Source organism: Urtica dioica, chromosome 1 (genome assembly GCF_054948205.1).
Source record: "Urtica dioica subsp. dioica isolate 48M chromosome 1, U.dioica_male_clone48M_v1_H2, whole genome shotgun sequence".
Taxonomy (NCBI): domain Eukaryota; kingdom Viridiplantae; phylum Streptophyta; class Magnoliopsida; order Rosales; family Urticaceae; genus Urtica; species Urtica dioica.
In genome coordinates, this window is record NC_142756.1 from 10,077,309 (window position 1) to 10,091,612 (window position 14,304).

A 14,304-nucleotide genomic window follows, 5' to 3' on the forward strand; every position below is an offset into this window, starting at 1 on the left:
CCTCCATCGAGTATCTGAGTGTGGACCCGCGAGTCGAACAAGTTTTGAGAGAGACTGGCCGACGGGTTGGTTGATGATATTGCACCATCTATGAGTGATTAGATCATTAACGAAGTGATCAAAATCATTTTGTTTGTTGATGGCAAGATCATTTGAAAATGATCAGTATCTTTACAAAAAAAAAAAAACAAAGAAGCTTTTATATGGAGAATAGAGATTTTGTGAGATTATGAGACACTAAAACTCCTATAAAATAGAGTTATCATTGGTTATGTGTAGGCCGTTTAAAACTAGGGAAAGTTTGGTTCATTTTAAGGGTGTATATGAAGGGTTACTTTGTTGTTTATTATTAATAGTATGATTTGTTACCAGTTAAAATATAAATTTGATACGTATGTGATCGAAAGTTTATGACTTCGGATGAGAATAAAATATTGTTATTATTATTAGGGGGAGTATCATATGAAGGTATTTTTAACTCTTAATTGTGGTCGATAATCCAGTGGTTGAAAATTAATTCAAATGATTAAGGTATATATTATTTCCATCGACGGTGTTGATATTTATACGTACAGTATTTTACAGTCACACTTAATCTCTACGATTAATGAGATATGAAATAACCAAAAAGTATAAATGTAAATAGTTAGAATCATGGGATATATCTTATAATAAATGGTGATATGCGTTGAATATTTGAATATCCTGTAATCAAGGCTTCAATATTTTCAATACCCCGCTCAAGTTGGAATCAGGGAAGAGATGTATTGAACACTCAACTTGTTGCGTAATTGAAGAAATGCGTCCCCTTCAAGTGGTTTGGTGGAGATGTCTGCTAGTTGGTCATGTAAACGAATGAAAGATGGGACAATAAGATCAGATTGAATTTTTTTCGCGAACAAATTGACAATCAAGTTCAATATGTTTGGTGCATTCGTGGAATACATGATTTGAAGCGATGAGAATGACTGATTGGTTATCTCAGTTGACTTGAATAGGTGAATTATGAAAAGCAAGTTGAGAAGATAGCATAACCGTTGTAATTCAGATATAAGCGCAACAAAAGCGTGATATTCTGCTTCAGTAGAAGAATGAGAAATCGTAGATTGTTTCTTTTTTTTTCTAAGAAACGGGACTGGAACCAAGCATGAACAAATAACTGGGGGTGGAACGTTGCGTAGTTATACATCCAACCCAACCAGAAACTGCATATCCAACTAAAGAGAAAGGAGAAAGAAATTGGAAAAGACCCTTTTCCAACCGAACCTATTAGATAAATACTTTTATCTCTAAATAGTCGTTTTAGCTCTTGAGAAAATCTCATTAATTTAAATGAAATGGGCGGCTGACAAAACAACCATAAGACACACATAAAAAGGGATTAGAACACTTACAGTAGTATCCCACTTTTTGATTTTCCATGCCGGTAGACAGTCTTTGTGTTTCTTGTGCTCTTCGTGTTCTTCATGATGGATCAACACTAAGTCTTCCAAGCCGTTTCTTCGAATGAGATAGAACTAAGTCGTGAGCCAACTCTTTTCTCACTAATTATTGCAATAGAGTGTCGGAATAATTCTTTCTTTGTTTGAAAAGTGTTATGAACGAAAATCTCAACTCCCACCAGAGAGAAAATTTGACCAAAAACTAGTGAGAGGGGAGGACGTTTTTCAAGTGTGAAAAACTCTACGTTAAACAATTTTCTTCTTACCTTAAGCCTATTTATATCTTTCAAACTTATCCTAATAGAATATGCAATTTCCTAATTCAGTTTAATATTTTTCTATTTAATGTGAGATATTTATTCTATGAATAAAATAAATCAAATATCTCCAAGATATTTTAATAAATAAACTATTTGTATATCACATCTAATATTTATTTAATACCCACATATCTAAATAGTATAAGTAATATATTATTTGTTTCTCACAATAAGATGTATTATTATATTAATAGAATAAAAGAGAATATATTCATGATACTCTCATAAATAGATATCATATTGAATACTCATCAAATCGGATTATATTTAATATATAATATTTATTTTTATTTGAGAAAAGAATCAATCCTATTGAGCTTTGATCAAACAAATCCAAGGCTCATGTATTTTGTTGTACACGTATACCACAAGCTTTATTGGACCTTGTGGGCTTATTTAAATTTCACTTTTCAAGCCCATTTAAATCTTAGTGATATTCCAAAGCTACTTGACAATTAATAGCTTATTCATAAAGTACTTTATTACGAATGCAAAAGATATTGCAACCATGTTGCAGTAGTGAGTGTGTAGTCAAATTCACATATTTACTTCAAGACTATTCTAACTCATTTTATCAGAGCCGATTCGGGGACAATGGACCTAATATATCAAAGTTAGATGAACACGAGCGAGAGTGTAGACACTGTTGCATCTCTTCCTTCGTTTAATCAAATCTTGGAGCTATTCCCCTAAAATCCAAAGACCGAACCTCTAGGTTCAACTCATGACACGAAGTGTAAAATATACCATTATACCCTTGAGTCGTTTACACTACTACAAATGTTGGATTCTACAACCCATTTTCTACAAAGCTCATGGCTAAGTAGTGTAGAAACTAGGGATTCTACAACGCTTAAAATAAGTGTTGTAGAAACTGGGTGTTTTTACAACGCTTATGGCTAAGCGTTGTAGAAACTTGGTGTTTTTACAACGCTTATGCCTAAGCGTTGCGGAAGCATGGTGTTTCTACAATGCTTACTACACCTAGTTTCTACAACGCTTATGCTTAAGCGTTATGAAAGCATGGTGTTTCTACAACTCTTACTACAAGCGTTGTAAAATTTCATATATTTCAGATTTCCCACAATGCTTAGACTATCCGTTGTAGAATCCTCTCCGCGGCGACGTGTGTTTTTTGCCGCGACGAAAATCTTCTACAACGGATTGTCCAAGTGTTGTGGAATAATCACCGAGTTCCACTAATCCCCTCGTGAATAATTACTTTGCTACTCATAGCACAAAGGCGTTGACAATCGATTGATTTTGGATTCAGCTATAAGGTGACTGAACATTGAATCTCTTTATTAATAGATGGATTCCACTTTTGATGTTTTTCTTTCATCACTGATTATACCCCGGTCTCTCAAAACACAAGTATAAGCATCTTTTGTAGCTGTGAACGAATGAATCAAAGAGCCGAGTATATAACATTGATTTCTAAGAGCATCTCAGGATTTATGTTGATTTATACTACTACCATCATTTGTGATTGCAATACAGTCGCTTAAAACATGTAATTAATCGCAATTTGTCCAGGTCATATATGGTACCACATACAGAACGCTCCTAATTGTCAGTCTACAATGAGTTGCATATATGATTTTATGTTTATCTACCTAAGCATACTTTAATCATTGACCAACTTACCTTGTGATCGCCAGTCCCCTTAATTTTTCATTAGACACCTATTGCCATCAATTCCACATGAACCGGCAATCTCTTCTAATGGCCGCTAAATACGCATTGTCGCCAGCCCTAGATGGCCTTCAACCGCCTCAAATGGCTTCCAAAAACCCACTGCCACGAACCCTAGATGGCCTCCAAACCCCTTTCCTGGGCTGACAACTTTACTATAATCGATGCCAACTCCAACTTTTGGTCGTCAAACCATTCCTCACGACCATACTTTATCCCATGTGTCTTCAAGACACGGTAAAGCTCCTCATAAGCTTCAAGGACCACTATAAATAACTCATCCATTCACATCTCAAGATAAGTCTGTATTGACTTGAGAAAACTCTACATATTTCTCACCATAACACCCTCTCTAATAAATCTAAAGACGAGCTTGAATTCACCAATCACAACACAATACAACATGACTAATGCTGAGTTTTGGAGCGCGCGCCGACGGAAAACCGTGTGCGTCCCTCTAAGTTCATGTTTCTTATACTCTAAGTGAAACACCGAAGATTTAAAGGCTGGCGAAGAACATGAAGGCTCGAAGTCTCGGAGACTCGAAGAGCACGAAGAACTCAAAGACCAAAGAACGTGAAGGAATCGAAGACTCGAGAACTTGAAGATCCGAAGAACGCAAGGAGCACGAAGACGATCCGAAGAACGTGAGAGACACGATGGCTTGAAGAACTCAAAGACGAGCACGAAGAACACAAATATCAATAATCAACGAGACAAGGACACCGAGAATTGGAGACTTACCACATTCCAACCTACATGCGGTCATAGGGTATAGCCCTAAATCATACCACGGAAGCTTCTAAGTGTTGACCAAAAAACAATATTAACAACGAGGTCATATTTATTTAATACAAGAATGGATATACTGTCTTATCGCTGCTGGTTTAGAAGAGGAAAGAATTACGAGCAAGAAATTCTCTAAAAACAATCTAACCAATTCAATATATTTCGTAGAAACTTTCACTACAACAAATAAGGTTAATTGGTGCGGAAGGGCAACGGGTGCGACTAGCCGGGAATCAGGTGCGACAAAAGTCTCACCCGATGCCCATTATTGTTCGTGTTTTTTATAAAAAATTTCACACATCAAATTAATTTTCACCATATCAAACATAAATCAGAACTGGTAGAATAAGATTATAAATATAACAAACAAACATATCATATAATATTGTAGATTTCGGCAACTCTTCGACCAAGCCTAGACTGCCTTGCATTCAGCAGGGAAGCCTCGATTGTATTTTTTTCGGTCAGTGCAGTAATTGTACGTCATGATCTTACTCTGAATCTGCTTAATAAACTGCTTCATGCCCGGTGTATCGAGCCGCGTGTCAAGCCACTTTGTGTCACCTGAGCCGGGATAGTCACAGCTTGATTTCTGGCCAAACCAAGCGCAAACGTTCCTAAACTTGTAGCTTCTTAGTTGAACGGTGAAAGGAGCAGCCGAATAGTTGGGTTTAAGGGGCGAGCCTAGCAACGACATGTCCATGATGTTTGCATATATCCTCGCCGGCTGTTTCGGAAAACCAACACCGGAGGATTCCATGTTGTTGAAAATCCTAATCGCAATGTCGTTCACATAGAATCTGCAAACATGCCGTTACAAGAAAATTATACAAAATTTCCATTTAAACCTAAATGATTCGTAAAATAGTAAAAAAAATGTTTTAATAAACTAGTCAAAGTTATTTTGTCCAATTTGTTTATTACACTATCAACAAAAGTATGAATTAATATACAATCCTTAAAACATTATTGAAATCGGGTATTTCCACAATTTTCGAAATTTAACTATTTTGACTATATAACAAATTTTCATTTCATTTAATCAGCTACTTAGCTAGAACCTAAAATAAATAGACTTTATAATATATATATATATATATATATATATATATATATATATTCAGTCCTGCAATATTATAAACTATATATTGATTTGAGACGAACCGTCGGGATACTTAATAGAAAAGTTACTTATTTTAAATATATATATACACACATATATTTATTCAGTCCTGCAATTATAATCTATATATTGATTTGAGACGAACCGTCGTTACACTTAATAGAAAAGTTACATATTTTTAATTTCAGTGATTGAACAGATAAAGTTAGTGAATCATCAAATACCATTTTAGAACGCAGGTAATGTCACTTACACAATGTTTTTTCTGGTCCAGAATATGGAGTAAGTGTTAAAATCCTTGGTAGGGTCAAACCAAAGACGGACTCGTTGAATCCTATGCGCGTTGTCATTGGTTGCTATGTTCGTTTCCAATATGTATGATCTTCCTCTAGGGTTTTGAATGAAGTTGAAGTTAATCTCTTCGTCCGCTGGATCTCTTGAAGCTAACTACAATGCCACAAACACAAAATTCTTATATTAATTCTGCCAAGAGAAAAAAGTGAAAAAAATTGTATAAATTTTAGGGATTATTCCCAAAATATAATTAAATAGAAGGATTTTTTTTACCATTATCTATTAGTAATCCTTTATTCACTTTTATGACTATAATTATTATTACATACAGTTTTAGCATGACATATTTGTCATTAAATGTAGTATTTCACGACATATACGTTGTCATGGAAGTGGAAAAGAGACTTGCTGATGGACAATGGAAAAAAAAAACTTCAATTTAGTCATACGAAATAGTCTCTAAATTTAATTTTTTATGATCTGATCACTTACGTAGAAACTGGTGAAAACTCCAGCAGTATTTCCTGGGGCGATCTTGATTTGCATGTCGAGTCTGCAGTGTAAGACCTTGGATTTGGAATGAATACCTGACCCCACCGGCGAACCTCTGTCGAGGTTTAGTTTCACAAGTGTGCCTCCATTGAGCATCTCAGCCCGGCCAACGGTGCGGTCAAACACTTGATCGAAACGGGACGGAATATTCGATGAAGATGCTCCTATTATAGAGCTAATGATCATGAACAAGCATACTCGAATCATATTGTTTGATCGTTTGATGCCAGGAGAGCTTCAATGGAGACTTTTTTTATTTTTATTATTACATAAGGTGAACTTGGCTTAATTTAGATTTGATTATATACAGGCCAATGGTCTGTTGGTGGATAAGAATGTGATACGCTAATTATAAGCATATCCCTATCATTGAAGCCTAATTAACGGTTGAAATAATCTAGAGTAGAGACTATTTTTGGTTTTAAGTTGCCAGAAATCTAGCTGCTAAAACTATATTGAATATTGGGTGATGTAGCCAAATAATGAAAAGTTATGAATTTGCAAAATAGCAAAAATTTATCTTAATTTAGTGAAATAGTCAAAACATGTGCAGCAATCTGATTTTAATTTTTTTTATCTCAAGAGTAATTTTTTTAAAGTGATAAATTATTTATAATAATCTTAAAAAAATTTAATCTTGGCTGTTAATTTTTTTTTAAAATGAAATTTGACTATTTTACTGAAAAGCTGAAACTTTGACTATTTTGCTAATCAATAAATATCAAATGGTTATTTGTACCATTTTTTCTATTGAATATATCGCTTAGTTAATTTCAATCCGGAGAGTCCAAAGATGACATCAACTAATATTTAGCTAGGGGTGAAACTGGATCGGTTCGGTTCGGTTTTTGAAATTTTTAGTATTCGAATCCGAATTTTCGGTTTTTAAAAACTCGGTCCAGTATCCGGTCCAATTTAGTCTAAAATCGAAATTCGGTTATCCGAATATTCGGTTATCCGGTTTCTTAAATCCAGTATCTAGTCCAGTATCCAATTTTTAAAATTCGGTTATCCAGTTTGTAAAATTTCAGATCCAGTTTAATATCCAGTTTTATAAAATGGATATCCAGTTTCTAAAATCCAAATCCGGTTTGTAAAAATTCAAAAACCGAGTACAAACGACTCTTATAAAGCTCCAAAATGACAATACATAATCTAAAACTGAGTAAAAAAATAAAATTCAAAAGGACACTCGTCTCCAACTACCTGCACATGTAAATATCATAATGTAAAATTTAAATTACTACCCTAATTGTCACGGTCCTCCGGGAGCCGACCGGTCGGGAGGCCACTGGGGGCCCGAGACGGGCGGGAAACGTGTGCCAAGCATGGGCAAACGTCCCGCACGGATGGAAATCTCCTTAGGAAGTCTAAGGGGATCTCGGACGGGAGTCGAAGACAAAGACCCGGTCACTCACGGGAGTCATGACAAGTTGGACGGCAGGATGTTGACGGTCTCTATTCAGGGTACCTTGGTGTAAAGCTCTCCACCACCCGACAGTCTCAGTGACTGAAGTGAGCTTCCCGTGTGCCAAAGAGATAGGCACGTGGGGCGGGCATACATAGTCGAAGTGGACTAGTGTGTCGTTCGAGTTGGGATAGGCTCGGACCAGTATTGCCATGGAGGCAGTACTGCGCGCCCTCTATCCCACACGGTGGTTATTCCATAGAGATTCCCAGGTTTTCAGTGTCGACCCTAGGGGAGTCGGATTAATCATCGAATGGACATTCTCGTGCCACAGACGGTAGGAATGTCCCTAACGCGAGGAGTCCGAGGTCCGACACTATTCGCGGGACTTACAGCTTGAAACGCATGGCAAGAGCGAGACATGCGGGTATCAAAAGGATAAGGGCTAGGCTGTGAGTCAAGTTGCTCCTTCGGACATCCACTCGCATGAGTTGTGAGACGGGATGTCGGAGTAAAGGACTTTGGGTGCGGGTGCCGCCCTAAGTCCCATGTACGCCTACTCGGGAGAGGCATACGATAGCCCATCGTGAAGGGGACGGATGATGACTTGATCTTGGCTAAGGCATCGCACACGCAACCGAGTGGAGAGTCACGCGGGAGAGCGCTGATGCGGGATTAGCCGAGGTGACGCGAGGGAACCTAGTAACGAGGCGAGTGTTAGCGAGGTATTGCTCGGGCAAGCCTCGGCACTGGGATGCAGTTCTAGTCGCTATGAGCAAGACTCTTCGGACGTAGTTCCCGTCAGGATATCCGTGTCCGTGAGCACAAAGTGCGCGAGGGTTTTCATGAAGAAGACCGAGGAAAGGTAGGCTGGCCTCGACTGGGAGAGTCCTGGCGCCGCACGGGTGTAGTATTCGGCATAAAAAAGTCGGCCCGTGACAGTTGGTATCAGAGCCTGAACATCTTCAAGAGAGTGTTCAAGGTGAATGCAGAATTGATCGAACATAGATTATGCATCAGTATGTCCGCGTGACCTCGATATCATTGGTAGAATGACCGATGCCATTGGTTGCAAGAAAGGTCGAGGTAACCTTGTTCTCGAGAGTGAAGACCGGCATGTAGGTCTACCTAAAGCAAGCATCACACAAAAGATAGATCAGGATGCTTGAATGTAGCAAAGGCCTCGCGCAAAGGCGTGCTGGTAAAGAGGGTCGGTGTGTTAATTGACCATGTGCTTTGGAGTCCCAAGATCAGTCACAGAACAATTCTCAGCAACCTTCGTGTAGAAACACCGCAGACAAGCTAGGAAGTCTAGATGGTTTGAAGCTTAACCATGTCGCGGGAGCGCGGCCTTGTGGTGGATAGAGTTGAGACAAAGCCCAAGAGGGGATGTTCATCGAAGAGACCCTGATCAAGTGGGGATACCGAAAGAAGCTTACCAGTGGGATGGAATGACGGAAGGAATTCCTGAGAGATATGCATGCCAAGCTCGTCGAAGCAGTGAAGGCAACATCAAGTCATTTCTCCGAGGCAAAGAGAAAGGCGTGCGATGGCAAGTGAATAGGACTCCGCAGATCGGAGCTATTAAAATGAGTCGATAGTCAAGTCATCGAGGACGTCGACAGGATGAAGTGGGGGAGGGGCTCCCTTCATCGCATCGTACGCAAGATTCGGACAACAAGTGTGTGGTGTCTGGGATTATGGGAACGAAGACCCTGTATATAAGTTGGACGAAGTCCGAGTCAAATGTAAAACTCGTGCAACTAGCCAGTGCCGTGTTGGTAGGTCTATGGGGACGAAGACCGTGCACCGGTTGTATGATGCTCATGACTTGCGAAGCTAGTGGGCGGAGTCGAGACTTATGGGAGCAAAGACTCCCGCGCCTAGTAGAACAAAGATTGAGACAAGTTGACAAAAACCTCGAACTTAAGTGAAGCACTCAGTCGAAGCCAAAGTCAGGTAAGCGATTGAGTAGAAGAAGGACATAAGCAAGGTAGTGTGTACCGAAGGATCGTCAAGAGTGTGCCAGAACTCGAGTGGGGGAGAGACCTTGCATGAGAGTTTGTTTGGAACACGTAGCGTTGTGTCGAAGCTTGAGTGGGGGAGAGACCCTACACGAGAAATGTTTCAAGAGAGTTGTCCAACCAGCACTGAAAGTTAGGCGTTGGGAAAGGACGCGAAGAAGAAGCAATCACAAGCGAGACAACCAAGTAGGATGACCAAGAGAAAGAGAGCACAACTACCTGATGTCAAGTTAGCGAAAGATAGTTCGAGTCTAAAACCCCAGAAGAAGGCCATGGATAGAGAAAGACCATGGGCCCAAAGTTGCTAAAGCTGAGAGAAGACAAGACGACAGCTAGCGCAAGCAAAAGAGATAGTGTGTATTGGAACGGTGGACGAACTATTGGAGACTCAAAAGTCGAGTTTTGCCAAGAGTACGTGCATTCCATTTATCATGCTATATGAGAAGCTAGCGAAAGATCGAAGCATAGACAGTCTGGGCTCCTTATAAAGAGAAAGCATGCATTTGGGCGTGAAGACATTCGGTCAAGTCCAAAAGTGGACGCAAGTAGGCCACTACGAATGAAGATCATCCCGAGCATATGTCAAGCCGAGTCAGTATGTGGTGAGGCAGTCAAGAGGGGCGAAGCCAGAAGTCGAATGTGTTTGGGAGAGGCCGTAGACGTGGGTGAGAAAGTAGGCACTTAAGTGTCAGAGATCGGCAAAACGAGAAGAGGAACAAGCACAAAGAAGCAAGTGTTGCTTGTCGCCTCCCAAAGGTGAAGAGTCGAGGGTAGACTTGGGAATGGCCGTGCCTTGGCCATTTCCCCGAGAAGAGAAGTCACTCGACTGGAGCAAGCAAAAAAGCGATTGAGCATCGAAGCTAATATTGGAGCGATTGGATAGTCACGTAATCAGCAGAGTTGATGAGGGAACAACATCAAAGCGAAGGAGGTGTTCGAGAGTTAAAGAAACTGATGAGTTACCCACCGCAAAGATTCCAAGCTTGTTCAATGCTGAATAGAGTGCCATAAGGGCAATTTCTCGACACCAAGTCGAGACCACGCGAAAGAAGTGCTGGCGCAAAGGCGCAATAACCACGGAAGCAAGTTAGAAGACTGAAGACAAAGTGAACATCAGACCAAAGTCCGAGAGTAGGGCACGAAGAGGTCATCACGAAGTGTGATTCTTGCAGAAGCTGGAGGATGTCTACGAGTTAGAAGTCAGAAGATGAGCCAAGGTGAAGATAGAGGACGATAGTATCCAGATGCCAGAAGCATAACCATCGATGAGGGCATCTACTTAGTGAGTGCGGGAGAATGTCACGGTCGTCCGGGAGCCGACCGGTCGGGAGGCCACTGGGGGCCCGAGACGGGCGGGAAACGTGTGCCAAGCATGGGTAAACGTCCCGCACGGATGGAAATCTCCTTAGGAAGTCTAAGGGGATCTCGGACGGGAGTCGAAGACAAAGACCCGGTCACTCACGGGAGTCATGACAAGTTGGACGGCAGGATGTTGACGGTCTCTATTCGGGGTACCTTGGTGTAAAGCTCTCCACCACCCGACAGTCTCAGTGACTGAAGTGAGCTTCCCGTGTGCCAAAGAGATAGGCACGCGGGGCGGGCATACATAGTCGAAGTGGACTAGTGTGTCGTTCGAGTTGGGATAGGCTCGGACCAGTATTGCCATGGAGGCAGTACTGCGCGCCCTCTATCCCACACGGTGGTTATTCCATAGAGATTCCCAGGTTTTCAGTGTCGACCCTAGGGGAGTCGGATTAATCATCGAATGGACATTCCCGTGCCACAAACGGTAGGAATGTCCCTAACGCGAGGAGTCCGAGGTCCGACTCTATTCGCGGGACTTACAGCCTGAAACGCATGGCAAGAGCGAGACATGCGGGTATCAAAAGGATAAGGGCTAGGCTGTGAGTCAAGTTGCTCCTTCGAACATCCACTCGCATGAGTTGTGAGACGGGATGTCGGAGTAAAGGACTTTGGGTGCGGGTGCCGCCCTAAGTCCCATGTACGCCTACTCGGGAGAGGCATACGATAGCCCATCGTGAAGGGGACGGATGATGACTTGATCTTGGCTAAGGCATCGCACACGCAACCGAGTGGAGAGTCACGCGGGAGAGAGCTGATGCGGGATTAGCCGAGGTGACGCGAGGGAACCTAGTAACGAGGCGAGTGTTAGCGAGGTATTGCTCGGGCAAGCCTCGGCACTGGGATGCAGTTCTAGTCGCTATGAGCGAGACTCTTCGGACGTAGTTCCCGTCAGGATATCCGTGTCCGTGAGCACAAAGTGCGCGAGGGTTTTCATGAAGAAGACCGAGGAAAGGTAGGCTGGCCTCGACTGGGAGAGTCTTGGCGCCGCACGGGTGTAGTATTCCGCAGAAAAAAGTCGGCCCGTGACACTAATGATCATAATAAACCATACAACAATTGAATTTGTATGTTACATTTATAGATCACATAATCAAGTTATAGTAGCAGTAGGAGTTGATATATGAGAAGTTTGTTCTTCTATGACAACTTGACCATCATGTGTTAATAATAGTGACATAAATTTGTTTTAATATATATTTATTTTTAATTAAAAAAAATCGGTTAAATATCCGATATCCAGATTTTCCCAAAATCAAATCCGATATCCGGTCCAGTTTTGTAAACCGGATCGGTTATCCGAATCCGAATTTCAGTTAGCTGACGTGGCTCCAAATTTCGGTTTCGGTTCGGTTTGGATATCGGTTTTATCCGATTTAGAGTACAGACTATTTTTGGTTTTAAGTTGCCGGAAATCTAGCTGCTAAAACTATATTGAATATTGGGTGATGTAGCCAAATAATGAAAAGTTATGAATTTGCAAAATAGCAAAAATTTATCTTAATTTAGTGAAATAGCCAAAACATGTGCATCAATCTGATTTCAATTTTTTTTTATCTCAAGAGTAATTTTTTTAAAGTGATAAATTATTTATAATAATCTTAAAAAAATTTAATCTTGGCTGTTAAATTTTTTTTGAAAACGTAAATTTGACTATATTACTGAAAAGCTGAAACTTTGACTATTTTGCTAATCAATAAATATCAAATGATTATTTGTACCATTTTTCCTATTGAATATCGCTCAGTTAATTTCAATCCGGAGAGTCCAAAGATGACATCAACTAATATTTAGCGACCGTGTCAAATCAATTAGCAATGTAGCCATCTTTTGATTCTCTCAATTCAAATATAACCTATTTTTAATATGTAAATAACATCCAAGTAGTGATTATGTAGCAGTTTTGATATAATCAATTGATATAATAAAATTAAATGTGCATTTTTTAATATAATTTAATACTCATAACTATTGTTATATTTTCTATAAACTTCGTTCCTACTATTTGAGAGATTTTCTGGTCACGATGGCTGTCCATACTCCATATTACTAGCTGCGATATTTTGAAGATTTGAGTTTAAAGAGAAATGAGATCGAGAAAAAACAATGAACGGCATAAGAACATCGCGATGGCTGGTTTTTTTACATAAACATAAAAGGTATCCCTAATCAAATAACTTTAAATAATTTGTTTTTTGAAATTCGGTGACTAGAAGAACGATCATTGAATCATCTATTCACATATAGGTGAAAAGAAAAATTGAGTGGACCGGGAAAAGTTAAAATGAAATAGGGTAAAAATATAAGATCAAGGATCTTCGATTCTTCACATCGGTTTTGCTTAAACTTTAAATAATTTGTTCCACAATATATATTAAAAAAATGCCAATATATATATATATATATATATATATATATATATATATATATATTTGATAATGAGATAGCCTTTTCATTTAATTGGAATTAGCCAAATCGGTTGTCAAAGCAAGAAAAATACAGGGCGGACTCTCATAGAGCCAACAAACAAGATTGTTATAATTAAAAGAAAATATAGCTAGATTGTCAACTGTGACATTTCCTTCTCCAGGAGCTAGTGTAGCGACTCGAGCAAGCACCAGCCTCTATAAGTAACAGACGGATGTCGGAGATGATAGGATCAATATGAAGAGGTGGATGCGGGAAGTGAATGCTTTTACGAGAGCAAGGCAATCACTTTCAACCACATCCACTTGGAATCCATGAGTTTTAGCGAATAGTAGACCTTCCGCGATCAATATGGAACTCAACCACCAGAGGGTCGTGAGCAGACGGAAGATGGCTGCAAAAAGCACCAATGAAGGTCCCGTTGTTGCTCCTCACTACACCTCTGAAACCTGTACCAGCCCCGTTCGCCAGAATGGAAGCATCAACATTCATCTTGAATTTTCCGGTGTTCGGAGGAACCCATCGAGGAATGGCTCGAGGAGCGGCGAGCCGGTGGGGGCGATGACTACTAGCGTTGTGGAACTCGTGGAGCCAAGTTGTGGAACTCGTGGAGCCAAGTTCCGGAAGCCTCGAAGATGAGAGCAATCTGTTGGGCATCATTGTCATGAGCGAGGTCGTTATGGACTTTCCAAAGAAAAAAGCAAATGGCACCGAAATACTCTCATTCGTCACGAGAGAGACGCTGCCAGATATCGAACATGAGATCGTAAACCAGAGAGAGGTCAGAGACGCCTGTATGCGGTCACCAAGCGTAGAGGATCGCCAAATTTTACGGACCTAAGGGCAGAGGAAGAAGATGTGGATGGAG

The 14,304-nt window shown here is 40.2% G+C and overlaps 1 pseudogene; it reads right to left on the bottom strand.

Annotated features, from left to right (window-relative positions):
- Positions 1-4,661: 4,661 nt before the first annotated feature.
- On the bottom strand, positions 4,662-7,779 carry LOC149407115 (xyloglucan endotransglucosylase protein 8 pseudogene; annotated as a pseudogene).
- Between the last annotated feature and the right edge of the window lie 6,525 nt (positions 7,780-14,304).